We start from the raw sequence: 11,827 nt of genomic DNA on the forward strand, positions 1-11,827 counted from the left end.
TGCGATTTTACAAACGTAATGGGTCATATTGATACGTATGCATAGCATTCACTGGGAGAGCTTTATGTTTTAAAAAGTGCTTCCGAGTAGAGAGAAGTTAGTTTCGGGAGGATAGCTCAGCGGCAATGTGTTTGCCTTCCCCAGGATTGCTCTTAGAAATCTCTGGGTATTTAAGCGCATTATAAATATGCAACTAAGACAAAATAAAAACTATTACGCAAGTGAAAAACAAAAAATTCCTGTAATAGTGCCTTGATGCCCACGGGCTGTGTGGGCGCTTTAAAAATGCAAATAAATAAATAATTTGCTGGGTGAGCAGCAGATAATTGTAAAACATTTTTATTTTAACACTCTGTGTTCTGTATGGTTATGCTATTCTGTTAAATGTCTTACTTTTGAGACATTAGGTTATGTCCATAGTATTTTTAGCGAGCGCACTTTCTTATGGCCTATTTCAATGGGAGTCGGCCTGTTTTGGGCTTGTTCTGGAAGGGCATTCGGCTTTTTTCCCCCCTTGGACCTGGCAACGTGGGCAGCAATGGCGGCGGAAGAAGATTCGGCGGCCGTGCTGGTGGGCCCCAAAAACTGGAAAATAGTGCTGAAAAGCTAAGTGTGCACTCATTTATTTGTGTGTTTTGAACTCTGCTTCTGCTCTAGTCTGATAGCAGGCTGACTGGCTCCAGCAGCCGCACGCTGGGTTAAAATACCCGCCTTGTTGTTTGAGGGCTGGGGTGTGCGGGATGAATCAGCTCCGTTTCCACCATGGAGCCAGTGACTTTAATTTCACCTCCCCGCGATCAACTGTGCGCGATGCTGGGTGTTCTGCTGCCCCTCGGCTTGCACGTCTGTCCTCCGGCTCCCCAAGAGATGCATTCTGACCTTTGCTCCCGAGCCGGCTGCTGTAAACAGAGGGTGGAGTGGACCTCGGAGAAGGGAGCTGCCTGGGAGAATTATTTGTCCATCCGGCCATTCCTCGTGTGTACGGTTGTTTGATTTGTGAAAATTGGAGGTCTTAGTGATAGACACCTTTTTCCCCAGAGGCACATTTAATCTCAACGTTTCGAATGTTGAATTGTCGAACTTTTAGTCATTCTGCGGGGAAGAGGGGGCATGGGGGAGAGGGCAATTCGAGAAAGCGGCAACAGTTGAGTCAACATAAAAAAAATGTGTTAGCGTTGATAAAAATGTGCGAAGCTAGGTGTCAAAATGTTCACTAAGGGGTATGTTTAGCACCATGGGGAGCAGGTGAAGATAGTAGAAGGCTGCACACAGTCTTAATTTCCGTCACTCTCGGCATGTTTTTGCAGCCCGTCCGATTGGTTGAACAAGACATAATTTATGAGAGAAGATTGTTAAACAAATTGTGGGACTCCACAACTCCCAGGGAAGCTAGATATACGTTTTCAGCAGCACAAAGATGGAGGGGGCAGCGTCCACTTAAATAAGTACAGGTACATATAAGAAATGCAATGCGATAAATGAAGTACTTTACAAATGAAGTCAGGCCATTTCGAGACGTACAGCAGATTAGTTCTGCAACCAATGGCTGTCACCAACACCACAAAATGGTTGTATTGTCATTGTATCAGCGTCCTGATGAAACAGCATGAAAACATTATTACAACAACTACTTATGTGTGATACATCATGCTTTTTGCATCCCGGAATGATACTACAGTGTCTTTTAAAATGGTGGCTTAGCGTACTTCCTGTTAGTGTCAGGTTTATCCGTTTTCTCTTTCCACGTTTTCATTGCGCAAATGAAACCTGGGAGGTGGTGAGGGACAAAAATGTGTTTATGCATTAGTGTTTTGGTTGTAGGGGGTTACATTAATAACCTATGCGTAATTGGGATTCCAAGGCACATTATCACCAAGAAGTGATTATGTTTGGGAGCTATACTACATAAATGGCAGGAGCTAAAATCTTTCCAGCCCTGAAATCTCTCCATTGGCTCCCAGTAGATTCAAGATTACATTCAAAACTCTCTGCATTGTCCACAAGGCTTTCTGGGATCTAAATAGCTTAAGCTAACCCTCCGCAAATACCTCCCCTCTCTAGCTCTTCGCTCCTCTACCCTCAGGGTCAGTGATTTTTCAAAGAAGCGATCTGGGGGTAGATCTGCCTTTGGCTGGGGCCTCCCTCTGGAACAGCCTCCCTGCTACCTCTGGTTCCAGAAACACCTCAAGACCTTCCTCTTTGCTTCTGCCTTCGCCCTCTCCCCTGCTGATCTGTACTCTCTTGTCACCGTGCACCTGTCCCACCCTCTGTCTTCCGGGCCCTGGTACCTCCTGGTACCTGCTCACCCTGCCACCCAACCGCACTGCCTCCAGGCTGCCCCTTGATCTGTGGTCTGTATCTGCACCCATACAGGCCCCACCCCCTTTTTCTTCATGCACTTACCAGACATACCATATCTGCTTCTTTAACCCAGCACTTGCCACTTGCTGGCTGCACTACCACTGTTTATTGCCTTTATTATTTATTTATTTTCTGTTTCCTCTGCTCCCGGCATCCCACGCCCCCCCCACGCCCCTTTCCATGCACTTTTCCCCTTCCCCTCTACCATGCACTTGCGTGTTCTCAATGTCACCGGGCCTAGTAAGATCGCTGTTTTTGTTCCCCCCTGTTCCCCTCCCTTGCTGCGCTCTGACACACTTGTGTACGAGCGCAATATAAATAAAATATGAAAATCCATTCTGGGAAACTATTGACCGATCTCCATCACCCCTTTCCTGGGGAAATAACATGTGCCAGACAAACTCAGTAAGGCCATGCTGCCACCACCATATAGTCCCCAAGCTCCGTGGCCACTATTGGGCCACCAGTCAAATTGCACCGTGTCCCATCCTAGGCCAGGCAGACTAGAAATGCACCAGGACGTAAATGGGGCAGGAGTAGCTCATTGTGGACAAGATGCTGAACATGAAGACATGAGCAGTGTCTTGAGGGAGCAGCATGGAATCGTCATTTGGCGATTATGGACTAGCAACAATGGGAACGGTTGATCGGGCCACGATAGAATAAGATGACAATATGATGGAAAGCTTAAATAACTGCGTTGAATAACTGCATTGCAATCTTGGTAATTGTCATTAAAATGTCTACTGTATTAAAATGTGTAATTAATTTTTGTGCTATTATTTCAGCATACTAGGACACAATGAATTCCCGCCAGCAGGTAGCAGTTGAGAAGTGCGTGGAACTGGCCCTTCAGTGGATAAAGAGGAGGCAGACGGGAGCCACAGAAAAAGTTTTATCTCATCCCGATCCAAATCCCAACCCTGGTCCATCCACTGCATCAGAGGTAAGTGGCCTTTGAGTTATACAAAAGTTGGTTGGTGCCGCTATGACCTAAATAAATGTTTTTTCTCATTCCAAATGCTATTGGTTGTAGACTTCTGTGTTTCTCCACCCTAGTCACAAACCCTCCACCCCAACAGTCCTATGAAGCCATAGGGCTTCTAAACGACTGTGTCAGAGGGTGGAAAAAGGTAGCTCAAATACTGTGGCTCATGTATTCACTGGTTATTGTCCATCACTCATTATATGCCCACACCCAGGCCCATAAGGCGGTCCGGGATTTGATAAGCAGGAGCTAGTGCAGCGTTCCACAAGATGCAAACATATCGCTTTGTCCATTACTTATGATCTATTATGCTTCAAGTGTCATACTGATGTCCTAAGGTTTATTTATAGATTGTTACAAAAGCACAGTTAAATTCCCATAGGTATACATGATCAGCATCAGTTGGCCCGGGAGCCAAATGTAGCTCTTGGTATGCATGGTGTAAAGCTAACCAGGCTCTTCAAGGCTACAAGCAGGGCTAAATAGCCCCCTACTCCCCTCCATTTCAAACCCTGTGGTTCCAACAGAACGAATACTGTTGGACACTAGTTCCAATAGTCTCAACTGCCTACAGTACTATATTTTATTTGTTTTGCTTGTATTGCTCCTTTACCAATGCACAGTACATGGGGAAACATGAGGTTGGTCATTTCCTCACAGTATACCAATTATGCAAAGAAGTGGGAAACAAGATAAACGGAGAGCCAAAAAACTGTTTTAGTTTTTTAGTGCAAGTGCCACTAATATATATTAAATTCTAAGGAATTCCCATGGTTTGATCCAGATTGACAGCTTTGAGAAATGTAGTAATTTTTCATTTTTTGTGTCCACAGACTAAAGTACCCCTTGGGACAGATGGGAATGCAGGTTTGGAGATGTGTAGGTGAACACCGTGAAGTTGAGGGAGATTGTAATGACAGCCAAAAAATCACAGACTAACAACCCAGCACGTTACTTTCTGAACAAGCTGCTGGATCTTTTGTTCACCAAAGAACTACTGATGGCAGCAAAGGGGAGGTTAACATTGTATCGTCATCGACAGGAGGCTGTACAAGGTATAAATGGAATTACGAAAGCACGTTAGAGGGTGTACAGTGCACATTGTCTATGCTTCGTTTCTCGCACCCATGTGTCAACCTGTGGCAGGCACATGTTCTAGAAATAATCCATAATCCCCGAACACCACCTTACATCTGCCTGTTCACTAGAAGTACTTTACTTGCTCTCTTCAAACTTTTTACACAATCTTTTTTGCATTTCAGAATGTATCCATGTACAAGCCAAGGAAATGGACGTTCAGGACTCTCTGCATCTGAGTACAGAAAAGCCCTCTAAAATAAAATTGGCAACTACCGGATGAAGAAGAAGCCAAATCTGGTCTTTTCTACACAAGTGTAGTTGTGCATTAAGGGAGCACATCGGACTCCCTTGCTCTTTGGTCTCGGCCTGGATACTTTTATGACTCCCTGGACTGGTTCTGTGTCCCCTCTCACCCTTGCTCCCTGGGCTGGACCCCAGCAGACCCGCTTACTCCCTGGGCTGGACCCCACCGGACTCGCTTGCTCCCTGGGCTGGGCCCCACCAGACTTGGTTGCACCCCAGCCTGGGCCTGGATACTCATGTGACTCCCTGGACTGGTCCTGGGTCCCCTCTCACCCTTGCTCCCTGGGCTGGGCCCCACCGGACTCTCTTGCTCCCTGGGCTGGGCCCCACCGGACTCTCTTGCTCCCTGGGCTGGGCCCCACCGGACTCGCTTGCTCCCCGGGCTGGGCCCCAATGGACTCGCTTGCTCCCCGGGCTGGTCACTGATACTCGTGTGACTGCCTGGACTGGTTCTGGGTCCCCTCTCACCCTTGCTCCCTGGGCTGGACCCCACCAGACTGGTTCTGGGTCCCCTCTCGCCCTTTACTTTTAAATTGTAAAGCACCCATGTTTGGGATTGCTACAGTCGTGTTTTTGTGCTATGTACACAGTGTCCGATTGAACCTCTGCCTTTTTTTTTAATAAATATAGTGGGAGAAAAAAAATGTGTCGATTCTTTTTAAATATAGTTAATATGCCATTACATGGTCTTGACTTTCATGGCCATTTTACCTAAATGACTGTGACCTAATAAGTCATCACTCTTGTTCTAAAAGCAATTGAAAATGCAACTCTCTGAAATGGGCAGCAATTAAGCCACAGTGACGCACTTAAAGCCCAATTCAACAAAGTGCACCAAATGTGTTTTTAAGCATTCTTTTCAGGATTATAGTGAACATTATTTTTGTTAAACTCCTAAATTTATTTCCAGCTCATAAACCAAAATAATACCTATATAGTTAAAGGATATTTTGGGGATTGCTTTGTTTTTTTGATTTGTAAAGTATTATTTGGTGACTACATTAATTGCTTTTGGATTTCAAAAGGTTTATTTGGGGATTGCATTGCATTGCTTTTGGATTTCTACGAGGAAGGATTTCTAAATAACATTTTGTGTGCATTAAGCCAAAAGGAAGCCAGATGTAATCCGTTGTTTTTGGATTTATTTAGGGGTGGCATTGCTTTTGGATTGTTATAGGATTGTTTGGGGATTGGATTTTTAGTGGATTGTTTGGGGATTTGATTGCTTTTGGATTTTTAGTGGATTGTTTGGGGATTGGATTGTTTTTGGATTTTAAGTGGATTGTTTGGGGAGTGGATTTTTAGTGGATTGGATTGCTTTTGGATTTTTAGTGGATTGTTTGGGGATTGGATTGTTTTTGGATTTTTAGTGGATTGTTTGGGGATTGGATTGTTTTTGGATTTTTAGTGGATTGTTTGGGGAGTGGATTTTTAGTGGATTGGATTGCTTTTGGATTTTTAGTGGATTGTTTGGGGATTGGATTGTTTTTGGATTTTTAGTGGATTGTTTGGGGAGTGGATTTTTAGTGGATTGGATTGCTTTTGGATTTTTAGTGGATTGTTTGGGGATTGGATTGTTTTTGGATTTTTAGTGGATTGTTTGGGGATTGGATTGTTTTTGGATTTTTAGTGGATTGTTTGGGGATTGGATTGTTTTTGGATTTTTAGTGGATTGTTTGGGGATTGGATTGCTTTTGGATTTTTAGTGGATTGTTTGGGGATTGGATTGCTTTTGGATTTTTAGTGGATTGTTTGGGGATTGGATTGTTTTTGGATTTTTAGTGGATTGTTTGGGGATTGGATTTTTAGTGGATTGGATTGCTTTTGGATTTTTAGTGGATTGTTTGGGGATTGGATTGTTTTTGGATTTTTAGTGGATTGTTTGGGGATTGGATTTTTAGTGGATTGTTTGGGGATTGGGTTGTTTTTGGATTTTTAGTGGATTATTTGGGGATTGGATTGTTTTTGGATTTTTAGTGGATTGTTTGGGGATTGGATTGTTTTTGGATTTTTAGTGGATTGTTTGGGGATTGGATTGCTTGGATTGTTTTGGGATTGCATTCCACTGGGATTGCTAATTAACATATTTCAGGGTGCATGAAGCCAAAAGGAATCCAAAAGCAATCCACTGAGTACAATGGGAGTTTCTGGAGTTAAAGAGGATTTAAAGAGGATTTAAATGGTTGGGAAAATCCAGTAGCAATCCACTTTCAATCCAGATTTTTTTGGTAGGGGTGTCAGTCAGTGCATATGTTTGTGGGAGCTTTTTGCTCCCCAGGCATTTCTCCCTCTCCACCTCATGACCCCCAAACACCATCAATTGCTTCCCTCTACCACCCTAGCTTCTCTTCTCACCCAGTGCTTCTCTCGCCACCTATGTCATAAGCAGCTTTTGTCCTCAGCAGCATGGGCGGCACCAGGCATGGGTGTGGCACGGCTGAAGCCCTCCCACTTGGATGCAGCAGTCATCAATTTGCTGTGAGGCCCGCCCCGGACCCAGAGAGTAGTGTATGTATTAAAGGTAAGTAAATACACCACTCTCCAGGATGAGAAAATAGTCTTTTACAGTGACTGCACCTCAGCAAACCTGCTGAGGACACAGACCTGCCCAGGGGATGAGAACAATAGACGCCCTGCCCAGGCGATGATAGCAACAGACCCCCCTGCCCAGGGCATTATATCAGTAGACCCCCCTGCCCAGGGGATGATATCAACAGACCCCCTGTGTGGAAGCTAAAGGCTAAACTGCTGGGTGCAACGTTTAGTGTGCCATGCCCCCAACGATTAGCATTGCTTCCTTTGTTTCACTAAATAGCCTGTGAGATGCAGAGGTGTGGACAGGGAAGGGCCTGGGAGGGTCCAGAGGGAAACAGGTCAAATGAAAAGCCTTTTTGTTTATGTGTGTGTGTGAATTGTATGCATGTATACATGTATGCATGCATGCCTGTGAAGGTCTGTGTAAGTGCGTGTATGTTGTTTAGTAATGTATTTATTGTGTCACGGTTTATCAACAACATTTCACAATATGATACACACAAACATCTTACAATTAAGTGCATGCATGTATGTTTGTATGTGAGGGGGTGTCTAAGTGCATGTGTATGATTAAATGCAGTGTGAATGTTGTATATGGGTGCAGGTGTGAATGGCAGAAGCTCTATGGGTGTGTGTGTGAATGTGTGTATGTGTGCGCGGTGTGCACAGTGGAGCATGTACATTTTTTGCAAGGAGCATGGCATGTTTTACTAGCATTTTTGGGCAAAGCCAACTTGGGTGAAAGTGGGGGTTGGAGCAGGGAGGGCACAGCAATGGGGCTGTCTGGGTCCTACTGTGGCATTGCATGTTGTACTTGCATTAAGGATAAAGCCAGCTTGGGGAGTGTTCTTAAATGGGGAGGGCGTGTTTCTTTACTGTGGCATGGCATTATTTTACTGGTGGTAAGGTCATAGTCAACATGATAAGTGTTCTTACATAGGCAGGGGAGCCTTTGTGCAGCCCGTAAAACAATGTTTTTTTACTGTTGCATGACATTTTCTACTAGCACTAGGGAGCACTAGGGAGCAAATGCAACATAACGAGTGTTCTTACGGAGGGGATTTGTGTAATGACAATGATTTTTATAGCGCTTTTGCCAAAGCACTGCACAGAGAATATGTTTATATAATATGATCACCCATCTGAAGTGGGTCCTTATTTATTGACCTCAGAAGGATGAAAGGCTGAGTGGGCCCTGCTGGGACAGGAACCTGTGATCTGCAGATCACACACAGATTGCAGCAAGGGCACAAACCGCTGAGCTACTCTACCATCTAACCAGCAAAGGCATGTTTCCTCACTGTGGCATGGCTTTTTTTTTAACTGGCATTTTTGTTTTATAGAATATTGACTGACATCATGGGCAAACAAACATGAGTATATGCTTATGTGGAAATACTGCCATATATATAATGCATTCCACCTCTTCCTATCTCCACCCTATTACCCTGTCCCCTATCTCATCCCACCTCTACCCACCCCCACCCTATTACCCTGTCCCCTAAAGCATCCCACCTCTACCCATCCCCACCCTCTTACCCTGTCCCCTATCTCATCCCACCTCTACCCATCTCCACCCTCTTACCCTGTCCCTTATCTCATCCCACCTCTACCCACCCCCACCCTATTACCCTGTCCCCTAAAGCATCCAACCTCTTCCCATCCCCACCCTCTTACCCTGTCCCCTATCTCATCCCACCTCTACCCACCTCCACCCTATTACCCTGTGCCCTAAAGCATCCCACCTCTACCCACCCCACCCTCTTACCCTGTCCCCTATCTCATCCCACCTCTACCCATCTCCACCCTCTTATCCTGTCCCCTATCTCACCCCACCTCTACCCATCCCCACCCTCTTACCCTGTCCCCTATCACATCCCACCTCTACCCATCTCCACCCTCTTACCCTGTCCCCTATCTCATCCCACCTCTACCCATCCCCACCCTCTTACCCTGTCCCCTATAGCATCTGACCTCTAACCATCTCCACCCTCTAACCCTGCCCCCATAGCATCCCACCTCTACACACCTCCACCCTCTTATCCTGTCCACTATAGCATCCAACCTCTACCCATCCCCTGCCCTCTTACCCTGTCCCCTATCACATCCCACCTCTACCCATCCCCACCCAATTACCTTGTCCCCTATCACATCCCACCTCTACCCATCCCCACCCTCTTACCCTGTCCCCTATCTCATCTCAGCTCTACCCATCATCCACCCTCTTACCCTGTCCACTATAACACCCCACCTCTACCCATCTCCTGCCCGCTTACCCTGTACCCTATATCATCCCACCTCAACCCATCCCCTGCCCTCTTACCCTGCCCCCTATATCATCCCACATCTACAAATCTCCACGCTATTACCCTGTCCCCTGTATCATCCCACCTCTACCCATCCCCACTCTCTTACCCTGTCCCCTGTATCATCCCACCTCTACCCACCCCCTGCCCTCTTACCCTGTCCCCTATCTCATCCCACCTATACCCATCCCCACTCTCTTACCCTGTCCCTTATAGCACCCTGCCTGAAATTATCTGAAGGAGTGCTTTGTGGACAGAACGTGTTAACGTTCCAACGTGCGGGCACTGTGTTTGTTTCCCTGCAGCACTGCGAGCTCTGCTCTTGCTGCTCCCCCTGCTTCCTGGAGGAGGCGGGGACTCCTGCGCACACGTGACGCATCACGTGACTGGTACCGGATACAAATTGCCGGCCCAACCACCCTTGCGGCGTTAAGCCCTGGAGGCAGTAAGGGCTGGAGCCGCTGTTGTGCTGTTTGGCTGTGACCTGTGTGTAACCTGAACCTGGATCCCGTTGCACAGTACATAACACTTTATCAGCTCAAAGTGTCTGGGGTGGAGAGTCGGACTCTGGCAGCTCCACAAGCTGTCGGGCGTTCCCTACCCTGAGACTGAGCGCTCCTCTTGGCTCCTCTGATAATTGTGGCTTTCTGCTAAAATTATTTTTTTTTATTACGTATGGAATAAGATCATCTCATCCCTAGTTCACAATACAGCTGTGTTTATAATTTTGCTTTGGGGTGGGGGGTTGCATAGATCCATTTCTTTCTGTATTTTTATCCAAAAGTGTTTTTTGGGAAAACTGGTTTCTTTTTTTATAATTTTTTTGGGGGCTGAGGTTGCCTTGGTTTTTATTGTAACAATTATTAGATTGCTGTGCTCACATTTTATTGACTGTGGTGTATAAAATAGGCATCATTGCAACTTCAGTCTACTTTTAGCCTTATCCTCTTCTGTTAGATTCTTAAGTCCTCTGTTTTTTATTACTGGGTTCTAGTTCTCTCTGAATGACACGCAAGGGGCTGCGAAGTCAGACAGCTATGGAGGCCTCACTGGCCTCGATTCCGCCTGCTACTGGTAATTTACCCTCTGTTTCATCAGTTACTGCCCTGTTAGAAGTCCCCTCCACAACTATAATGGGGAATTTGCAGCATGCGCCAGCAGTTGCCCCTTATAACCCTTTACTCTTAAAAACCCTAGCCCAGGCTCAAATTCATGTCAGCGATAGGTCTGAGGTACTCAATGCTATGGGTAGTCTACCCCGCAATGCAGTCTACAATAGCTGCATCTTTAACGGAACTCATGATATCTCGATAGACACACAGGAAGAACGCCTAGCAGCTACCTTAACCTCTAATCTTGCGAAAGGGGCTTCCCCTCAAAAGGATAGGGGCCATTTGGATTACTCCAATAACAATAGGGTCAATTCTGTTCTCTCAACATCTGCCAACTCCCACCCCACGATGCCTATCTTATCTGTTAGGGCAGCTGACTCTGTAGCTAATGCCTCTGCATTACCAATGACAACAGTTAATGGGAACACTGCCCTTCCTTCCACTGAACCTCCATTCGAGGTTAACCCGGCAACTAGGGCCATTAATCATACTTCGACTATCCATGTTAATCTGTCTACTAATGTGGCTGGTACTCCATACACGCCTAAAGGGAAATCGATCCCTCCCTTGTTTAAAACTCCATTTAATAAATCCCAGAATCCCACTCTCAAAACAAAATCCAATCTGGGTACCCAAGGGAAACCAATTCAAGGGAAAAACATTTCACACTTTTTTGGAAAGAGGTCCACATCTAGCACCCTTGTTAAATCTTTACACTCACTTCCTACAGTGTCTTCATCAGATCATACTAACCTAGTTGATGTAGTTAAGAAATTGGAGATTGAAGATCCTTTAGCTCAGGATATTGACGACATCAGCATTATAGAATGTGCAGACAAGGCAATTGCTGATAGCCACCTGGGCCCCAACTATAATAATACAAATAATGTCACCCAGCAAATCTGTGATGATTCCTTTGCAGGCTCTCCTTCTGATCTCATCAATTTTATTGATGAATACACAGAGAAACATAATTGGCTGAAAGAAAGGGGTCTACTCCCAGACTCAAAAAGGGATCAGGGTAGTGAATCGATTTTACACCATACTCTCAAGGAGGCAGATGAAAGAATTAAACTTTCCCAACCCACTATTTCGGCTCTGAATATGGTTCTGAGTTCCTTTGTGAGTCTGTATGACAATAT

General features: G+C 45.6%; 1 long non-coding RNA gene across 1 annotated transcript; it reads left to right on the top strand.

The window, feature by feature from the left end:
• Positions 1-542: 542 nt before the first annotated feature.
• On the top strand, positions 543-5,348 carry LOC138487624 (uncharacterized). The gene is made up of 3 exons (XR_011274516.1): positions 543-3,307; positions 4,183-4,404; positions 4,612-5,348. It is a non-coding gene; the product is annotated as an uncharacterized lncRNA (long non-coding RNA).
• The last annotated feature ends 6,479 nt before the right edge of the window (positions 5,349-11,827 follow it).

This window comes from Ambystoma mexicanum, chromosome 9 (genome assembly GCF_040938575.1).
Source record: "Ambystoma mexicanum isolate Mex_15411 chromosome 9, UKY_AmexF1_1, whole genome shotgun sequence".
Lineage (NCBI taxonomy): Eukaryota > Metazoa > Chordata > Amphibia > Caudata > Ambystomatidae > Ambystoma > Ambystoma mexicanum.